Raw genomic sequence first — 21,356 nt, 5'->3', positions numbered from 1 at the left:
TGTGGCGGTTTGAATCTTATCGCGAACCCCCCAGCCCCTAAATGAGTACTGGAACTTTACCTGCCGGTGAGCTGTTTGAGCACATAGCTGCTGATCCGAGAAGCCACTCGGCTGCTGTAAAGGATGACAGCTCTGGAGACCCCACGGGGCTGTTCAGCAGCGTCCCATTGTCAGAAGGGACTCAACGGCAGTGAAGTTTTTGGTTCGGGTTTTTTGGGTGGATTGATGCCCAGACAACCTGAGTCCAGAGCTTCAGTTCACACTTTGAAATCAGACTGTCCCAAAACGTAATGGCAAGGAAACTGTTCCCAACCTCCTGTCCAAAGTTGTTTATCTGCAGAGAAGGGGACCCCACAGGATGGGAAGCAGGATGGCACTGTTTTTCTAGTCCTGGCATGGATGGAAGCCAAACCCAGACTCCCATTCCCTAAGGAGGAGCCCACAGGACAGCACGGATAGATGGGATGTGGCTCGCATCCTTCAGACCTGCAGGGTCTTGGTCTAGGCCTGAACCATGACGGATCCCTCCACCACCAGTGGGGACAGCCACAGGCAAGCTTGCCGCATGGTCCCCAAGCGGGGCTCTTTCAGAAGCACAAGATCCAGGAAAACAAAGAACTGCAGGGACAGAGAAGACACGTCAGCGCGAGGAACACAGCTGGGGTGAAGGAATGCTGGGCCCGGAGGAGGAGAGGGGAAAAGAGGCCCTTAGAAACATTTCAGTGGAATTACTTGACTTAAGCCCTCAGCTAGTCACCAATAGTTTGATACTGCTGTGGAAAAAAGGCAATGGAGATCAGCTAGCTAGCAGGTGGGGAGAGAAAAATCACACTGAAAAACCCTGTAGAGTAGAGCTGTCCCATGACACACAGGGGCTCACCATGAGGCATGGCGGACTCAACAGCAGCGGTTGTGCTGGGTGTTTATTTTGTTGTTTTATTGGAGTTTAAACGGGGAGCATTGCCCCAGGAGGGCAGTGGGCAGCTGAAAATGAGGACTATTGCTGGCTAAGCCAGGTGGTTGGCTTGCTAGGGAAACTGAGCTGCAAGAACCGCACTTCTTTCTCCCAGGTGGCCCCTGAGGATAGTCAGAGAAAAAAAATAAAGACTGGCCCTATAAAAAGAAGCTTGTTTGTACAACCAGAAAGATGTCATTGAAATGAGAGCAGATCTAGGCTAGAGAAATGCCTGTAGGAAATAGATGATTTGTTAAAAGATTTAACATCTAGGATACTCCAATAGCCTACATATAGACACATATTGGAAAACATCAAGATCCCCATTTGCTAATTGGGTAGAGAACCATTTAGCACATAAACATGTATGAAATGTTCTATCCTGAACAGGATCAAAGCAATGTAAATTTTTAAATGGAGGAGGCTATGAATGTAGCCCCCAAATAGAAAGGCCCACAATTCATCCCGGCGAGGCAAGATGCACCCATACATCATGAGTAGCAGTAATATAAATTGGTCTAGCCCTCTTAGAGAGCAATTCAGACCAATCCCACTTTGACTTTGTAATAAGGAGTATTATGTCCTAAGCAAATACTTAAGTTCCTTCCAACTCCAATGTTCATAAATTATACAAAACAATAAACTGGAGTAAAATGAATCAAGGTTGTATTAGATAACCATTTCAAATGCAGTTGAGAGTTGAAGACCATGACATGAAAACCTTTATCTTAAATCGAAAACTCTGCAAAGGTGGTGGTGATTGCTAGGTGACATTGAGTTGGTTCCGACTCACAGGGACCCTGATTACAACAGACCAAAACACCCGTCAAATCATGTGCCACCTTCACAGTCACTGGTGTGTTTGAGCCCAGCGTTATAGCCACTGTGAACACATGGAAAGGGGGCATGTTAAGTGAACCAGAACTGGAAAACCACACATAAAGGGGACGATGACTCATGGGCTGGGATGGCAGAATCAGAGGCAACCTTTTTTTTTTTAATGGTTCTGCTGTATCGTTACAATGTTTGAGCAATAAATGTTTGAAGCATAATATTCCTACAATCACATAGAGGTGAGCCTACTTCTGCGAGATTGATTGGCTTGCCCAGAATGTAGCTCCCACATCCATCGGTAAAGGGAGACCTTCCCAAGTTTCAAAAGTCAAAGCACTTCTTCCAGGCTGCTCCACAGAGCTCCTCCCCCTACTCTGAGGACCTTAAAGGCCCAGCTCCTTGCTTTGCTTTCGTTTGCTCCCAGGGGTTGAATACCACCCTTTGCCTTTAATTCTTTTCATGTCTTCTTTCTTACGTTATTCATTGAGATCTCATTGCTGTTAGTGTTCATCACAGACTCTAGGGGACCCCATATACACAGAGTGAAACACTGACTGGGTCCTGTGTCATCTCGTCCTAGCTTGCAGATCAGACTGTGCTGGTCCACAGGGGTTGCACGGGCTGGTTTTCTGCAGTAGCTTGCCAGGCCGTTCTTCCTAGTCTCTCATAGTCTATAGGCTCTGCTGAAATCTGTTTAGCATCATAGCAACAAAACAAGCCTCTAACAACAGACAGGTGGTGGTTTCCCCGGAAGAGCACAAGCTGGAAATCAAACCCATAACTCAAGGATGGAAGATGAGAATTGCACCACCAAACCACGAGCGCCTTTCACTGAGCTCAGAAGTGGCGATGGAAGAGCAAGGCAATGGTCTACAGTTTTCACCTGCAGGTGAAAACTAATTGACACCAGAATTTTGACTTGCAAATGACCAGCAGAATAGGGCCCTTGGAGCTACATTTAAGAGGAGCTTGGCTTCTGCATTCTCCTCAAAAAAAACTTGGTTCCTGATTCTTTTCAGGTCTCGCAATGCATTCCACCTTAGAAATGGGCACTGTTTGGTAGCGGGCCCCCAAGAAGAGTAAGGAGTAGAGGTACATCACACTCTGACTGGCTCATCTCCTCCCTGAGATCCTTCTGTAAGGGGATGTCCAGTGGCCTACAAATGGGCTTTGGGTCTCCACTCCGCACACACACACCCCTCATTCACTCTGATATGATTTTTTGTTCTGATGATGCCTGATACCTGATCCCTTCGATACCTCGTGATCACAAAGGCTGGTGTGCTTCTTCCATGTGGACTTTGTTGCTTCTGAGCTAGATGGCCATTTGTTTACCTTCAGCCTTTAAGACCCCAGATGCTATATCTTTTGATAGTCGGGCACCATCAGCTTTCTTCACCACATTTGCTTATGCACACGTTTGTCTTCAGTGGTCTTATCAGGGAGCTCCTCCCTCACTATCATGATCCCAATTCTAACTTACAAATCTGGCTAGACCAGAGGATGTACACTGGTACAGATAGGAACTGGAAACACATGGAATCCAGGGTGAATGATCCCTTCAGGACCAGTGGTGTGAGAGGCGATACTGGGAGGGTGGAGGGAGGATGGGTTGGAAAGGTGGAACCGAACTGATTACAAGGATCTCCATGTAACCTCCTCCTTGTTGGACGGACAACAGAAAAGAGGGTGAAGGGAGACATCGGACAGTGCAAGATATGACAAAATAATAATTTATAAATGGTCAAGGGTTCATAAGGGAGGGGGGAGAAGGGAGGGAGGGGGGAAATGAGGAGCTGATGCCTGAGGCTTAGGTGGAGAGCAAATGTTTTGAGAATGATGAGTGCAGCGAATGTACAAATGCGCTTTACACAACTGACGTATGTATAGATTGCTATAAGAGTTGTATGAGCCCCTAATAATACGAATTTTAAAAAAAGAAGTGAAAGAAGTATTAAGGCATGAAACTAATATAGCTTGGGGTGACAAATGATCTTTGGCACCACTTCAGACTGACTCTATTAAAAATGGCCTGATCATAGCTAGAATGCAAATCCTAATTAAATCCAAAACATAAGGAAGTTAAGCAACAACTAATGGCGAAGACCTTAGGGGTGCGGGAAGCAGAATCACCATAAACTCTATTCATGTAATGCACAACCGGATAGACAACCAGGGCTGGAGAAAGCCTCCCTTTTGATCTGCTAGCTTTCTTGCAGAGGGGGAAACTGAGGCCCAGCAAGGGAGCAGGAAGCAATAACTCCTCCTCCAAAGTCCCACCAGTACCGTGCCACTGGACCACACTCACTTGTGCAGTGTCCCCCAGAAAGCCGCTCCATCTTAAACCCTATGTTTAAAAGAGTATGAAACATGCTATAAATAGTAAAATTCCTTTTTAATAATTTTCTAATGCACAAGGGCACATTTTTAAAGGGAAGCCTGGTTTTGATTTCTCCTGGAAAATTGCACAGGGCTCAGTATTTAACCTCACATTGAGTGAAATATTAACAGGCCATATAATGGTTTCAGTGTTCCGTCAGTAAAGCTAAACAGAATTTTTAAAAAACCACCGTATCCCCCAGGCCGACAGTGTAGTTTCTGAAGCACACATTAAACTCAACGCTTCGCTCAACAAGCCCATCACTGTTAAGTAACTCATCAGAAAATAAAGAGGGAATTACCAGAGGGGGATTGCCAAGCAATTAGTTCTGTGGAGCAGATGACATACAACTGCTGTAGGGAGGAGCTTCCCGGTTAGTCATATGTCAGAGTCAAAACCTCCGAATCTGTAAATACAAATGCAGCACATATGATTACTGCTGGGAAGGGGACTGGTGCTGCCAGGCTGGTGCACAGAGAGTAAATCTCGGGTCCTCTTCTGTCCCATGTGCCTATTAAGAGAGTCATAACCCCTCTGACAGGAAACTGGTAGCTCACTGGTAAAATCCTTCCCTCCCGTGCCCAAGACAGAGCTCAATTCTGGGCCAGTACCTCTCATGCACACTCTCCCCAACATCTGTCCACGAGGCTTGTGTGGTACTAAGCTGAAGAGGCCTCAACAGAGCTTCCAGACTGACACGGACTAAAAAACAAATCCTGATGCAATAGTTCCCCCAAATCAGCCAGGGGGGCCCTCAGAATCACTAAGCAAGGTCCTATGCCCTTGTGTGCACAGTAGGCGAGAGAGAGAGAGAGAGAGAGAGAAAAGAGAGAGAGAGAGAGAGAGAGAGAGAGAGAGAGAGAGAGAGAGAGAGAGAGCAAGCACACGGGAGGGGATAGTTGTAACCCTTTGCCTCTGATGAAAAAAGGGGTGGGTGGGTGAGGGAGTGGGAGAAAAGTGCTTTTTCTTCTCACATCCTTGGCCTTGAATCAGGGAAGTTCATTCACCGGTGCACAGGTGGAGAGAAGGAGGGAGGGGAGGGGAGCGTGCAGTGCCTCCTGGTCCCCACCGGACTGAATGTAAGCGTGACCTCCTTTTCCCCCATGGCCTGTTCTTAGAGCCTGCATTCATCAGCTCAGCACCACCTATCACGCTGAAGTCAGAAACTGACTCTATCTGCCAAATCTCGCAAGCTGAGCAATGACCCAGTGAGTCTCTTTGAAGAGTCAAAAGTTCATCGTCTCTCTGGGACTCTTGCTGCAGAACAACATTTGGAGCCCAATTCAAGCCAATCCCCTGAAACGCAGATAGGCCTGTTGCCATGGTCATCATTTTCTCCCATTAATAATTGCTAAAAGTCCACAGGCATCTCGAGAACTCCTGGGGAGAGGGGGAGGGGCATGAAGAAGGAAGGACATGCCACAAAGACAATTTAGGGATAGTCACAAGACCTGCCAGTGGATCTAAATGAAGATGGAGGGGTCAGAAAAAAGGCGCATGCACCCTTTCCTGGTCCCTAACCTCAAAGGTGGTGCTGTTCCTTTCACACAAACAAAACCAGAGACCAAACTCATTGCCATCAGGTTGAAGCCAATTCATGGTGGCACCAGGGGAGGTGAGGTGGAGCTCTGCCCCTTAGTGTTTTTAAAGGCTGTGACACCTTACAGATCGATCGCCAGGCCTCACTTCCACAGAGGCATTAAATGGGCTCAAACCGGTTAGTAGCCACGCACATTCCCTTTGTGCCACCAGACTCTAAATAGTACGCCTGGCTGACACACTTTGTCTTTTATACCCAGCAGGAAGTACCATAAGGTCAAACCTCTGGGCTGGAGACACAGCCCATGGCAGCAGTTATGAGCCTAGGCTGTGGCCCAACCCTGGCCCCACCTCTTCATAACTGTGTCACCTCAGACAAGGTACTCTTGTAACTCTGTGCCTCTGTTTCCCCTCCTCAAAATGGTGCCTATAGTGCCAGTCTCTAAGGATTGTAATGAGGAGTTAACATGCAGCACAGTGAGTGGGAACCACTGATCCGATCTGGTTCTCTTTAGGGCCAGAGCTGGCACAATGCCTCTCCCATTCCATGCTCCTTAAGTATCTGCAGACTGAGTGTTCTGCCCCTCGAGGTGTTTTCTCCTTTGCTCTCAGTACTGTTCAAACCGTCTTGTCTTTTATAGCAGATTATGTAGGTAAGTCACTGCCTTCATTCAAAGAGAGTTAGGGCAGGTAGAAAGTTCCTCTAAAGAAATAAATCAAGTAGCAAAAAGAAAGAAAGAAAAATCACCCTGATCCTCAATTTTTCCAGAATTACTTTAAAACAAACCACTCACTGACACCATTACCATCAGACAATGTCCAGCCCTTCTTTTCACTGGGAGCCATAGAGGCACAGGCCAACATACTCCCCAGAGCCCAGGCTCATCAATTCTGGATTTCTTTATTTTCTGTGAATTAGAAAATCCAAAATGTTCAAAAAGCCCTGACTAGTAGCATCCTGGTGTAATAGCATTTACCACTTAAAACAGTGGGCATGGATCCTTTGAGAGCGGCTCTAAAGGTCTGAGATGCACCCCTATTAGAGCGATTTGCAGTAAACGAAATGCCGCAAATGAACAATGCCACCGAGTCAAGTAGATGGTACAATACGATTTATGCACATCACAGGAGACAAAGAAGTCAACAATGGGGAAGATCAAAAGAGATGCTGGAATGGCTCTTCGTATGTGTGGGGCTTCTCTGAACATCTTCTTAATAAAACTGCTTAGAGGGAAATAGAGGGATCATTTGTTAAAATGAAAAGAGATACTGCATGTGCTGAATTATAAAAGCAGCATTCATTTTCATACACACACATATTAGATTTGTCTAAAATTAGCTCAAGTTCCTTTTTAATTTTTTTAAGGCCTTAAAGGAACAAAGATCCGACAAGATGAGCTACGTCCAAAGTATCGAGGCCTCTACAGAAGACCCCATCATCCCTGTGGGCCAGCTCTGCTCTTTACCCCATCTGCCCTTCACCCTGGGTCTTAAGAAGATGGCACACCAAGCTGTGCCACATTCAAGCCACTCTCTGCTGTCCCTTTTCTCTCTGTGTTCTATGCCACCTGGTGCCATTCCGGAAATTTAGTCTGTGCCCTCTTGTGTATAAAAGCTTTCTTCCAGACACGAGAACCAGAGCCCATTGTAAGGATCACTCTATGCTAAAGATGCCTCCAATTTTATCTTCAGACCTGACCTCGCGGTAGTTTTATGCCGATGGATTTACTGCCTGCTGAACTCCAGCAACTCAGTAATCAGCCAGCACCGCCCCTCATCCCAAATGGAGCAGTCTCTTATACCCCAAGCACATGCTCCTTACATCCCAGTACTTGGGCAGGTGTTTCCCCTCCTCTGCCAACTCTTGACAGAAGGGTGACCCAGACCAGGTTGCAACTCAAAGGATCCCTCCTCCTCAGAATCTTTCCTGATCATGCCCACTCAGCATCACTTCTGTGTTCCTCCAGTGTCTGTGCTCACCGCAGTGAGTACACCACCACCCATGGCTCAGTCTGCAGAACTGTGGTCCCTCAAATGTGGCTGGGATGCTGGAAGCATCTTTCAAATTCCAGTAGGGCCAGTGGAGCTTCCAGACTAAGAGAGACTACGAAGCACGGCCTACTTCTGGAAACTAGACATGGAAAACTCTATGGATGGGGGGCTGCTAACCTCAAGGTGAGCAGTTTGAAATCACCAGTCACTCTGTGGGAGGCGAGGCTTTGGACAGCCATAAACAGTTACAGTCTCAGAAACCCGCACAGCTCAGTTCTACCCTGTCCTCTAGGGTCGCTAGGATCAGGAACCGACTTGATGGCAAGAAGTTTGGATTTGGGAGAATAAGTTTGTCAGTAAGTCGGGATGTTGCAGTATAAACTGCAAACTTACCAATGATCATGCAGCTGGCACAAGATCCGTCAGTAGTTAGTTCTGTTAGCAATAAAGTCACCATTAGTCAGAGTCCGTTCACTGACAACCAGGGGTCGCTCCCCCTACAAGCTCTGGCTGACTCCTACTTATTTATCAATCTGCAGCCAGACCAAGCTGACCTCACTTCCTCCGTCCCTGTCAGAGATTGCCTATTGGGAAAAAAGGCTTTGATTCTATAGGAAAGTGTTGTGGGGTTAGGGGAGAGCTAGATGCCAGAGTTTTAAAAAAAAGGGAAATTGTTCCTTATAAATTAGTAAGCAAGCCTTTCCTCCCTTATCGGGTAATCTGCGATGTAGGCAGCTCTCAACAGTTTGAAGCTTTCTTGCTTCATATTTGTTGCTCAGTGCATTTGTTTCTTTCCCTACCTGGCCATAAACTTCCTCTGGCAGCTCTTATTCACTTCCAGTCCCTCAGCACCAAGTAGTAGCTTAAAACACACACTGCGAATAAATGAATGAATCGTTTCCTTGCATACAGACTGCCTGTTTGTAGCAATAAGGTCACGGCTGGCTATAGCAATGTTGTGTTTATAAAGCACTAGATCCAGAAATAATTGTAGCCTAGGCTTTAATTTAAAACACACGCACACACACACAAACCCTAAAAACAAAAGCGCAAAAACACAAACCTTAATGAATACAAGACAGCATAGCATAAATGGTAATATTTCTTTGCCAGGGTTTAGCCATCAATGGTGGGGACCATTATGTATGCAAAATGTTTAGATAATGCTTACAATCTTCCTTTAAGTGCAATCACCGAGAATGTCAGCTACTTAAAATTCAAGGTGACTTTGCACTTTGTCAGGATTACAATGAGAGTATTCATAAGACACTCAGACTTGATTATTATGCCATAGAGACACGAGTGTCTTCTCAATAAGCCTCCTATATTGACCAAGTGACGGGAATGTTGCTGCCTGCTTGTTCATAAAAAAAATCCTAGAGTTACTTCTATGATACTAAATAATTTTCCATGACACTGAGTGAGTTTGAAAAACACCACACACCGGGCTTTTAAAAAGGAAGAAAGTGTGCATGAGCACAAATCATGGAGGAAATGACTCCATTCCCCCAGAAAACATAAGGGGTGCTGGTTCCATGAACCCCTCCCCCAAACAGCAGCAGTTAAACCCTCCCACCTTGCACACATTCAGCTGAGAATGAGAGACCTTAAGAGGCTTACCTTTGCAGGTTAACTCCAGGTTACTCTATTTCCATTTAAAGAACACTTCCCTAACTCACCGCCAATAAAATATAAAGTGCCCTTTGCCACAAGGGCATACTCTTTGTTGCTAACTTCTTCTGCACCCCCACTTCCACCACAATAGGACTTTACTGGCTACCACTTTGTGGCATACTATAAGGGGGCTTCAAAAGCAGGGGTGGGGGTGCCCAGGGCTTAAAGATCAGACGGGAAGGGGAGGTAGCAGGGGAGAGGGTGGGTAAGCGATAACTTGCTGAAGGGGAAGACAATGCTCCACAACAGGGAGAAAGGGGAAAAAGGAAGACCTAGCGAGTTTTTGGGAGGTTTGTTCTGTGGTTAAAGTTGTAGACTCCAAAAATGATGCGTAGACGCCCACTGAAATCACAATATAAGGGTTAAAAAAAAAAGTGATCCTGGCATCTCCCCAGCAACTTTGGAAGTCTTCCTAGTAGGACATGGCTGCAGTCTTGTGTTTGCACTCACCCAGGCCACCAATTGCTTCATTTTCACATGCAACTCAACAGTGTACTTACGATGAAATTAAAAAGCAGCATCGTGCACATGCGTTTAGCACAGGCAGATCGCTGGCAACCAAAACTCACACAAAATGCTGTAAACTAAGCAAAGAGGCTCATTACTTGGCAGAGCTGCAAATGTCTACAGCACGGGGTCCAAAGACCAAGGATCGGGTATATTTACTTATTCTAACTCACAGAGGGTGCAGGAACAACCATCACCAAACAAGACCCTCATGTTTCACCAGTCAAGAGAGGAGCTATATGATTGCTATTCATGAGTTTGGCTTGACAGTTGACAAGGCCCACCCTCCGAGTCATACTCAATGTATTACACATATGCTACCTCATTCTGTCTTCACAGCAGCGCTACAAGGAAGTTCTCTTATCATCGCCTCTTCCAAAAACAGAAAGCAGAAACAAGTGGTCATCGAGTTACTTCTGATTCCTGGCAACCCCATGGGACCCCCCCCCCCAGGTGGCACAGTTGAGCACTTTCCAAAGATTGGGGGTAGGAACCCACCCAGAGGCACCTCAGAAGAAAGGCCTGGCAACTGGTTTCTGAAAGGCAGCTGCCTTGAAAACCCACCGAAGTGCTTCTCTCATTGGTACACAAGGGGCCACGCTCACCTCCATCTTCTCTATGAAGAAACTGAGGCCCGGAAAGGTTGCATCCCTGCCCAAGGTCACGGCGGTTATGGCCAGGCTGGTTTAGGAGTCCCATGCCCTGATCTCAGATACCACCGCATTTCTATGTAACTTAAGAACAGTGTCTTTGTGTCGACAGGGAGCTCTCTATTTAAAGAAATCTGGTGAGTCATTTTGTAAGTGCGCATTCTGGGTAACTCAAACATTCACCTCTTTAACAAAGCCATTTTCAAAATCTGTATTTTCGCCTGGGAGGTTGGGTCAAAGGTGGCTGCACTTCTCACCAAGTAAGGAACGAGCAGACCCCAGGGAAGAGCTGGCCTGAGATCACCCAGCCCAGCAGCACCCAAATCTGTGGCGCATCCATACCTAGAAGACCAGCAACTCCAGGAGAGCAGGCAGGAACATTCTGCTTCAGTAGGCCTAGGGCAGAGTCCCCAGATCTATTTTTTTAAGCACTCTAGGTGATTCTATTGCCCAGCCGGGCCTGGGAACTTCTGCTCTAGTCTATCTGCACAGCCTCCAGCAGGCTAGCTCCGAAGGCAAGCAGAAAGAGGGCAGTTTATTTCACAAGCTCCTTTGGTTACATGCACCAGTGTTCCCAAGCCCTGGCGGTGCCCAGTGCTATCTAACTTCCATCTCCCCTGAATTCATTTGCAGCAGTATCCTCCTGTCCCCGCTTCAGTGGCGAACCATGAGTCATCAGCCTTGTATACACCCTGTGTCTGCAGGCCTCTCCAGGCCAGAAAAGTTTACTGTACATGAGGAAATCAGGAAGTTGTAAAATCCAAACCGGCACAAAGAAACTCAAGATTCAACAAATACGAGTCTGTTGATGAATGAGCGGGCCTGCTTCTTGACGCATGTATTGGACCTGCATCCAAAACTCCCCACAAGGAAACCTGGACTGACGGCTCAGCGTTTGGCCCTGCGTGAAGGGAAAGGTGACAACAGAAAGGCTCAGGCTCGGGTCCAAAATGCCAGCATGCACCGTCACCCCAGCAGAAGTAGACTTCTTTGTAAACCAAGTGGGTTGACCCCAAATGACAAATGCTTTCATTAAAGCTACCTTGGCAATTTCTCAATGCCCGACGCAAAACCATCTGCAGGGACACACGCTGCGGATGGAGGGCGAAAGCTTGGCTAGAAGGGAATTTTCCCAGGACAGACCATGGCCTGGAGGAAATGAAAGGGCACTGCAAATGCTCACCTGATGGGCGCAGGACTTCCTTGCCGTGGTGGCGCGGGAGGGGACTGTCGTGTGAGCGCGGATCCGTCTGCAGCTTGAAGGGAACACCCCGGGGACTTGCCACGCGACGCTGTTGCAACAGGCCAGGCAATCCAAAGGGAAAGACAGAACACATCTCTTTAAAAGAATAATTCCTTTTTTTAAAAAAAACATAAGTGTCTCTCTTCACTAAAATGCGAACTGGAAGATCGCTGTCTTTTATATTGGGTTTCATGAGAACAACACAGATGCTAGCCAGTTCAAAAGGCAGGCCTGGCACAGAAGGAGGGCAACACTCACAAAGGTCAATCCTCCAAGCAGTTGAAGAGCTTGGTCCATCCGTGGCCCCCTCCCCTCACCGCTCCCTGATTTGGGCCAACGACTATAATTTTCCAATGATTCTAGCCAGTCGTCTGGTAAAGGCACACTGGTAGTCACAGGGATATCAGGTGAACAAGAACAGGGGTTGAATCGTGATTGAGCCAAACCTCATTTCAGTGTGGCATATATCCTCTATCATAGAGCCCTGGTGGTGCTGGCAGGTAAAAGTTACACTGCGGACTGCAAGGTCAGTGGTTCAAACTCACCAGCCAATCCACAAGAAGAAGAGGAGACTTTCTGTTCCCCCAAAGATTTACAGCCTTGGAAACCCCATACAGGGTGCCTATGAGTCGGAATGTGTCTACGGCAGTGGGTTTGGGTTTTTGTTTTTTAATCATTTTATTGGGGGCTCATACAATTCTTCTCACGTACATCCATTGTGTCAAGAACATATGTACATTTGTTGCCATCATCATTCTCAAAACATTTGCCTTCTACTTGAGCCCTTAATATCTGCTGCTCATTTTCCCTCTCCCTCCCCACTCCCCCCTACCTCATGGGTTTGGTTTTTATATTCTCCATCAGCATGTAACTTGACACGCAATCATGAAAGAACATTGCTATTATTTAACATACCTTTCCAATGGAATTATCTTTTAAGTGTAAAATGTGGAGGGAGGCCATCAAAGTACATACACATTCATTAGAATTTCAACTGTGAATTAAGTATTTATTGTATGTCTGTCTACTTTATTCTCACTTACTCAAATGCCTTGCATGTGGCTATGTAATAATTGATCTGTCATTGGATGAATGCGTGAATGGATGAATGAATGAATGAGTGAATGGTTCTGCTATAGGCCTTTCCATCAGGGAGCTTGGGGCTCACAGTAGTTTTTGTGAGGGGAAATCTAATGCATAGAAATTAAAGCATCTGAGGGCTTGATGTGCTAATACAGTTTCAAACCTATCCATTGCAATGAATATATATATAAATATATATATATATATATAAAGCTGGCCATTACCAATTACCCACATTAAATAGATAGAAAGAAAAAAAACACTAAGACAGTTACTATAAAGCGATTCCCACAAGAACAAATGCTGGAATGATTGCAGTCTTTGATTATTGGCCCTGATCTACGCATTTGTTTCGGCTGCTTTTAAATTTAGCTTGCGCTTCCTGAGCTCCAGCCAGGTAACAGTAGGAAGGAGACAGCCCCGGATTATACTGGGTGTCAGAAAGAAACTATTCTAGAGCTGTGAGTATGATCTCCAACGTGAATAATCTGTAAACAGGTCCCAGAGCCAATTCTCCTTGGGCGCATGGCAACACATCTCAGTACTCTTGGTTATTTTCAACCGCACACACTCACTCTTTTTAAGTGCACAACCCAGCTGGGAAAGCCAAATACCTGCTACTGCTTTCCAACCCTGTTCAAAGGCATGTGTCGTAGCCAAAGTAGTCCTTCCTACAGAAGAACCCTTTCACCAAGCATTTGTTCAGCCTGGATAACATGCCTGAGGCTGAAGGGTAAATAGGTGCCATTTTCCCCAGTTCCTCGTTCCCTCCTTGGAATGAGTGTGTACAAGAGGAAGGTCCCAGGCTCTAGCCTCTAGCATCTTGCAAGTCACTTCCCCTGGCTGAACTTGGGATTATTAGGAGTCGACGCGTGAAATAGAAGCTCATAAAACACTCTTTAGGCAGACGCAGTACCTCTTCTCAAGGTAGTCTTGATTTCTATCTAGAAACCTCGCAACTGGACCATCCAAAGGCTTCATCATCATTTTGAACAAGGGGCAGGGACCATGGATCTGTAAACAGGGCTCCCGGAGCTCCCAGCTGACACTGTTTGCCGATGTGTGGATGTGTGTGCACACAATCCCATTTACCTATCACCTGGCAGATAAGGCTTTATGGAGTCCAAATTACAGTCTCCTCCCAGTCTGCTGAAGTGCAGAGAACAGTCCAACATGATGCAAATGTTGTAAAATAATTTACTCTCGCGCTGGCATGCCCACTTATTTCAAAAGTATGCATCTTGCTACACATGTCAGGCTAATAACAAGGGTTCGTGTGACTTGCTGTATTCCATCGTGGGAAGAAAGACAGGAATAACACCAAGGCAGAAGGGATTCGTGGCAAAAGCCCATAAATAATATATACAGAAAATAATTCTAGACTACTTTATATATACAATGATCAACACTGAAAATAAAATATTTTGCCTTTAAAGAACCCAGCATGGCAACCTTCCACCCTAAGCTGTGAATGCTTCCTACCATCTCAGCCACAACTACCCCCCAAAAAACCCAACCAAGTGGTCCAAATACTACTGAGATCAGAATAATGCAGGGGAGGGGAGGAGGGCAAAGTTAAGGGTGCAATCAGAGAAAATGTGTCCCATGGTGACAGGAAAATGCATTCTCTTTGAGTGTTTGGAGCCTACGGGCTTGCGGGTTCACAGCTATGGTACTCCTCACTGAAAACTCCCCTACACCTACCCTTCCATTGAGAGGGCAGAGCCGCTAGGCATCTGCCTCTACTGGACAGACGACAGTAGGGTGTGGGGTTTTGGGGTGCTGTGCCCATTTCTCTCGTGGGAAAGGAGATCCTTTTTGCTCAAATCAAAAGCACTTCATCGGGAGAATCTCTGTCCCCTTAAGTTTCAACTCTGACGACACAACGAGTTGTCTGAAAAGCGTGGTCCGGGGAGGGTGTGATCTCTGATCTCCGCATCCACAGTGGCAATTATCATCGCCTTTTCAGTACTCCTCAAGGGGGACGCTTTGGGCGTTATAGGAAAATCAATGAAGCAGTTCTGCCAAACTCAACTCGGTTAAAGAAAATACGAAGCGTGTTGCTTTTTGCCATTGTTTGTGTGTGATGGGCGCACACGTGTGTTAGCACATTTGGGACCGTTGCCCATAGGCAGTACAATATGCAGTGCATCTGCATGAGAGGTGCAGCATTGTGAGGGTTAACATGTATGACGACACTGATACAAGATGATGAAAAAACATTTTCAAATGGGGAGAGGGGGAGTCACCAAACTGTGTCCACAAATAAAGATTATTTGCCTAATGAGTGTTCTTCTTCATTGCTTCTGTGAGTTTAAGCATTTGCAGGTTTTTTCAGTTTTGGTTTTGTTTTTTAAAGATCTCCAGCCAATTCTGGCACTTCCAGCTAACAATTTACATACTCATCAAACTATTGCCCTACATGTAGTCAATTTAGACCGCGCCTTATAGACTGGCATTTTGAGTAAGGAATTTCACTGTATTAACAACTGAGTGAAGAAACAGCACATAAAATTTTCCCTCTGAGAAAACCCAAATCTTAGGAGGAAATAAAGAGAAAGAAATTCTGTACGGCACACAAATTATCACCATGTCTATGGGGATTTCTATGACTTATTATTTCTAATGTAGCAAACGACACAAAGAAGGCCCTAGTTCTGACAAGCTTTGAGATGCAAGAGTGACCACAATTACATCTGTCCCTTGAAGCAACTGAGCACACATCCAAATCTCTCCAAGAGGGCCATCATTCAAACTACGGAACCACTCTGAAAACATAGAGCAATGGGAACCAAGCGTCCACACACACGCGCGCACATACGGGCACATGCACACACCTGAGCTTTCTCCCCGCAACCTCATTTTTTGTTTCTTTGTTTCAGAATCCATCTGGCCCTAGAATCGATCCGCTGTCTTGCTGCCAGGTGTCATTTCACGTGCGTAAGGAATCTGCAAGCCTTTCAGACTCGAAACTCTGGGGGGCGTCCACACCGCTCCGGTTTGAAGAATGAACATCCACCACTCTCTTCATGGGAACTGCTGAGTGCCAGGGTGTTACGAAAAAGCTGCTCACCAGCTAACTTCGAATGGGAACTCAAATGAGCCGGTGTGGCGGCAGGTGGTGACTCATGAAAATGTGGGGGGGGGGGACGACAATAATAATAGTAAAGACACAATACTGTAGAGAGGAATGTGAGCCCTTGGACTCCACAGGGCCAACACCGACAGCGGCCTGGAACTGTGCTTGATAATATTTTAACAATCACTTGAGGTTGCGTTTTCCCAGGGCTCCCAGATAACTGAGTTTGGTCTGCTGAAACCTAAGTCTAGCCACAGGCCTAGGACATAGAATGTGATGACTAGAGGATGTTTGGTTTGGTTGTCTCTTTGATCCTATTCTAAAGGACTATTTGGAGTCTCAAGAGTCTAGCTGTACCATTCCTGATAAAGTATAACTTCTGTTGACCAAACCCTCACAAAGCGAGCTTCAGAGAGGAAAATATTGTCCCTTCACTCTTCTCAATTGAGTAAACATATTTTTCATACTTTCTTTACCACTTCATTATTTATTATTATTATTATTATTATTATTATTATTACTAGACCATTCAAACACACAGACACACATTTTACTGCAAGGAAAACAATTATCGGTATGCTACAAAACATATTCCAGGACCTCCAGGTATTGTATGGCACTCACACTTCTGGGCTTCCTCAGTATGTCAGCTTCCCAGCTATTTCCCTCTGAGAAATGCTAGCACCTTTTAAGCCACGGCAAACCTGGGTCTGACCAGGCCGCAGTGAAGTTACCAAGCATATAACTCACTACACAGAAACCCCTGTGAGCACAGCTAAGTAACTCTCTCCATCAGCCGGACAGGATGACACTGCCAACAACCTAACCCTGTGCAGCACTGAGGAAATCACCATAGAATCAAGCGCAAATTAGTGTTCTCCTGGCTCTTGCTTTCAAATGTAAGGGTGATTGAAACACCCCTCTTGCTTTCAAAGACTGAGCGATGTAGAGCCCCGGCAAGTAAAGCTGTTTTCTTTTGTAACAATATTACTGGTCTCTGCCTAAGCAGACTTAATACCATGGTGCCCCATGCAAAGGGGCAGACTGCCGGGCCCTGAACACTCTCTGAACTGCACCCTAAAATAGAAGCTCTACGTCTTCACTGTGCAAAATCACCGCACTACTGTCTACTAGCTGTGGACCTGTATCACCTCTCACGCGCCAGAGAGAAAACCCTTTGAAATGATTTTCACAGATGTAAAGTTTAGGGCCAACAGATCCAGATTGAGAATGAATACATTCAGAATGTCTGCCTCTTGGCAGGGCCATTCTTGTTATCCTGATGCTGAAAAGGTTGTTAAGCTTCACCATGGGGGCCATTCTTCCCAAATGAATTACTTGCCTGGAGTAAACCATTTAGGGAGCTAGTCCTGACCCTCAGGAAATGTGGGTTCCCCGTAGGCACTTTTCTAAGGCCAGGGGCACAAGGCTGCACATTCCACTTACTCTAGTGGTCTCTGCAAGGTTTCTAGCAAGTACCAAATACTTGTTGATCTGTTAACAATAAACACCAGTAAGGTTGTCAGGCTCCTTCCACTGTCCTGGGAGATGTCTTTACAGACTGTGCCCAGTAAGAGCAGATTCATGGTCTCTTTGATAAAAGTTGAGTAGCTGGAAAGCTAATTCAGTGTCTCCTATCCACATTACTGAGAGGCGAGGCAATTGAAACAGTGAAATCTCTCTTCTGGCTCGGGCAGCACAAATAACAGTGCATAAAACACTTGGAGTAGTCCAGGCACAAGACAAACCCACCTGAATAGACAAGCAACACTGTCTGTTGCCATGGCAGCTTGATCTAATTACATGACTGATCAGGGCTGGAGTAAGTGCACCGAAAACCTACACCACTGACATGTATCTACATGATGAGAAAGACAGGCACACAGGAGATCCGGGGGAGCCCTTGAACCTCTGCCTTATGTGGACGCGTCTGTCATTCACCTCCCTTTATTTACGGAGCTTTGACGACATTGACCGACGGATGCACACTTCCAGGGCAATGGGGGGGGGGGGGGATGAGATGGCACAGCATTAGCCCTGATGGTGCAATCCCTTTCCAAGGTTTCTCCTTCTCTCTGGTGGTTTCCTGGTGCATAAACTTCATTCCAAAGACGCCCTGGGGAACAAACTACCCTTACCCACCTAATAAAGCCAGATAAAGCCAGAGGGTGGGATTGGCAGGGGCTTCCAGGAACTGAAGGTCTCCTCAGAAACCCAAACAGATAGGACTTAGCTCACATGTGTGAAAAAAGTATCCAGCGTGCCTAAAAATAGCCATCAAGTTACTACCCACGGCTGGGTGCAATATATAACGACGATGTTTAAATATTAAGAACGGCCTGCAGTATACAACACAAATGTCATTGAGATATGACTATTTGGTTGATGAAGGCGAACTTATTTGCATACACACATTCCCGTGCATGCACGACCGGATTTGCACGGAATTCACCACTCTAAGGCATTCGTTTTTTTTTTATCCTGTGGGTGTAATAGGGTCTCCTAATTTTGTTAACTGTGTCCTGTGGCTCTCATAAAGAAGCGAAGAATCTCTTCGGGGACAGAACCAGTTTGGAGTCCCTACAGCACAGCATACGGTAAACAAAATAAAAATAGCTTGCCGTTCTTGTTAGCCACCTCGCGCATTATATAACCAGCTTCCGACTGGCTTTTTCCCCCCACTTGTCATTACTACTCTTCAGTAATTCGCCAATCTCCCCAAGTATTTCGATTGCCCTCTTATCTGAAGGGTTATATACCAAGAAAACAAAACAAAACAGAGCAACCACGGGTAAGCACCGATCACTCCCCCACCCCCATCGCCCTTAGAAACTGATTTTTTAAAAATGTTTTTTACCTTTTGGTTTGGGTTTGTTTTCTGGCACAATTTCGATCACTACCAGACTTCCACCCCCCACTAAGGTTCTTGCTCAATCTCCCTAGAAAACCTGAATTGTTTCGTCGCTTCCCGTCAGCCCCCTACGTGGTATGAAATAAAATGAAAGCACAAACCAGAGTGGAGCAAGGAGGGTGGGGGGGGGGCGCTAAGGAGGGGTCAGGGCGCTGCAGAGTCAGGCAACTGGCCGCCGAGGGCCCCCACCCCATGGCAACGCCTCCCCTGCGCACCCCCACCCCCACCCCCCAGGCGCGCGCGTGTACACACACACACACACACACACACACACACACACACACACACACACCGCTCCAACACCGCCTCACCTCTCGCTCCGCCCGGCTGGCCCTTTCCCTGCCCCCTGCGGGACCCGCCTGAGCGCAGCTCTGGAACCACGTAGGAGGTGGCGGCGGCGGCCGCGGGAGTGGCAGAGTCTCCGGCCCGCCCGGCCCTGAGTGAACGAGCCGCGGGGCTCCAGGGCGCATCCCAATCCCCGCAGCGCCTCCTCCTCTGCCGCCTCCTCCTCCTTCCCCTCCTCCTGGCTCCATTCACCCGCCCAGCAGCCCGGCAGCGGCTCACTCCCCGCGCAGGGCAGCGCCCGCCGGGCTCCTCCGCTCCTGCCCCGGGCGCCGGCAGGGAAGCCGGCAGGGCCGCGCGCTCCCGGCTCCAGGCGCCAGCGGCGGCTGCACAGGATCCTGAAGCAGCCGCACCAACAGGGCGGCGGCAGCAGCGGCGCTGCCCGCACCCGCGCCCCAACGCGGCTCCGCTACCACCTCTCCGCGCCCAGGGCCAGCTCGTTCGCCTAGTCCCCAGCGGGCTGTCGGCGCGGCCCCCTGCCTGGCCGCAGCGGCTCCCCCGCAAGGCCAACCTCCTCCGGGGGACCCCCGCCCCGGGGCGCCGGGGCCCGGCGGCCGCCAGCGCAGAAGCCCAGCCCTCCCAGAGACCCGCTGGTGCTCGCAGCAGCGGGCTACGGGGAGGGCGAGTGAAAAGGGGCCGTGTGACCCCGCGGCCGCCGCCACCTCCATCTGCGCCACCCGGAGGGGAGGACATGGCTCTTCGCACTCGCGGCGGCACCAGCAGCGGCCAGAGCGGGGCGCCACCGAGGTCCCTGCCGGCGCCCCCTGCCCGGGCGCGCCCCCTCGCGCGGCGGGCGCCCACCCTTCCCACCCAGGCCCAGGCTGCCCCCAGGCAGCCGTCACTGCGCCGAGAGTGGGGGTGTCGCTGGGGAAGGTGGTATGCACACGCACAACACAACACGACGCGTCGGCTCTCTTGGCTACTCTTCCAGCTGTTGGCCGTGCAGCCTTTGGGGGTTTGGGGTTTGTTTGCTGGTTGTTGCTTTTGCCCACCACGGGAGAGCGGGGCGGGGGGGGGGAGGTGGGGTGGGATTTTAATCCAAATCAGGGGAGGAGATGGGGGAGGGGGAGCAAATCAGAGGAGGAAAAAAAATTGCCACTTACTGTAAAGTGTAAAAGGATCTGGGGTGGCGTGGGGAAGGGGGGACAGAGGGAGACAAACAATGTCTTGCGGCTGCTGGTGCTCGGGCGGCTGCTCCACTGGGCTTGTTTGGGATCCCCCTGCAGTGAAACAGGTCCTGTACGGCTCCGCCACTGTAGTAGAAATGATGTCTGCGGTATACTCCGCTCTCTCCTCCTCCCGCTCCCCTCCCCGCCCTCCTCCCTCCTCTGGCCCGCCCGCTCGCCCGCCCTCCCCGCTCGCTCGCTCGCTCCAGTATGTAAATGTGTAATAGAAGCCAAATATGGAGCAGTTGGCTGCCGCCGCCGCAGCTCAAGGTTCCTACTTCGGCTTGGGGGGAGGGTGCGAGGGGGGGTGCGGGGGGCACCCTCTGGCAGACGGCCTGGAGAGCCGCACAGATTTCCGCGCGCGGACGGCGCGGCCACCCTCCTGCGCTCTTAACCCTTCGCTGCGCGCCCGCCCCGGAGACCGCCGGCCCCGGCAAGGCGGGCTCGCTTCCGCCGTGGGACCAGCCGCCACTTCCCATCCCGAAAGAGCGGCGGGCGTGGGTGGGAGGAGGACGCACGGGCAGAGGAGAGGGTTCCTTCCAGGTTTGGGAAAGGGGCGGTGAGGTCATGGTGGCCGCGGGGCTCGGTGGGGCTCGGAGCACTTTCCCCTGGTCCCAGCCCAGCACCTAGTTCGAAGGGGAGACGGCGGCCGAGGGGTGCAACTCGAGCACCCAGAGGGAGTCCTCGAGGGGGTGTCACAAGCTTCCGCTGGGCGCCAGGAGATACTCAAGGGGGATGGGTTCTAATCCCGACGTGCCCTACGGCCCGGACGCCAGAAGAGGCTGGGAGCACTGAGTCCTGGGATCAGCTCCAGATTAACCCTCTAGTCGGTTCATTTCGGTGTTCTGGAATCCGCACCCTGGGGCTGCGGGGACTGCCACCCCACCGTGGGCAACTCCGGAAACTTTACAGGGTCTCCCGGATTCCACGTGCAACCTCCCCTCCCCTGCCTCTGGAAGCTGCGCCCCCTTCTTTCTCTTTCCTAAGGTCCGGAAATCTGC

General features: G+C 48.7%; 1 protein-coding gene across 4 annotated transcripts in view; it reads right to left on the bottom strand.

Annotated features, from left to right (window-relative positions):
* The window catches only part of ATXN1 (ataxin 1), a 477,765-nt gene extending 457,287 nt beyond the window's left edge, over window positions 1-20,478 (bottom strand). For 3 of the 4 annotated variants that reach the window (XM_075532432.1, XM_075532414.1, XM_075532440.1), the window contains exons 1-2: window positions 20,293-20,478; window positions 11,715-11,823 (exon numbers count right to left, since the gene is read on the bottom strand). The gene's annotated coding sequence lies outside the window, so the exon portion shown is untranslated. Of the gene's footprint in view, window positions 1-11,714; window positions 11,824-19,158; window positions 19,308-20,292 lie in introns of those variants that run through there. The other variant, XM_075532423.1, reaches the window with a different exon arrangement.
* Window positions 20,479-21,356: the final 878 nt, after the last annotated feature.

This window comes from Tenrec ecaudatus, chromosome 1, assembly GCF_050624435.1.
Source record: "Tenrec ecaudatus isolate mTenEca1 chromosome 1, mTenEca1.hap1, whole genome shotgun sequence".
NCBI lineage: Eukaryota > Metazoa > Chordata > Mammalia > Afrosoricida > Tenrecidae > Tenrec > Tenrec ecaudatus.
Note: the sequence above shows the minus strand (reverse complement) of the source record. Positions and strands in the feature narration are given on the sequence as shown.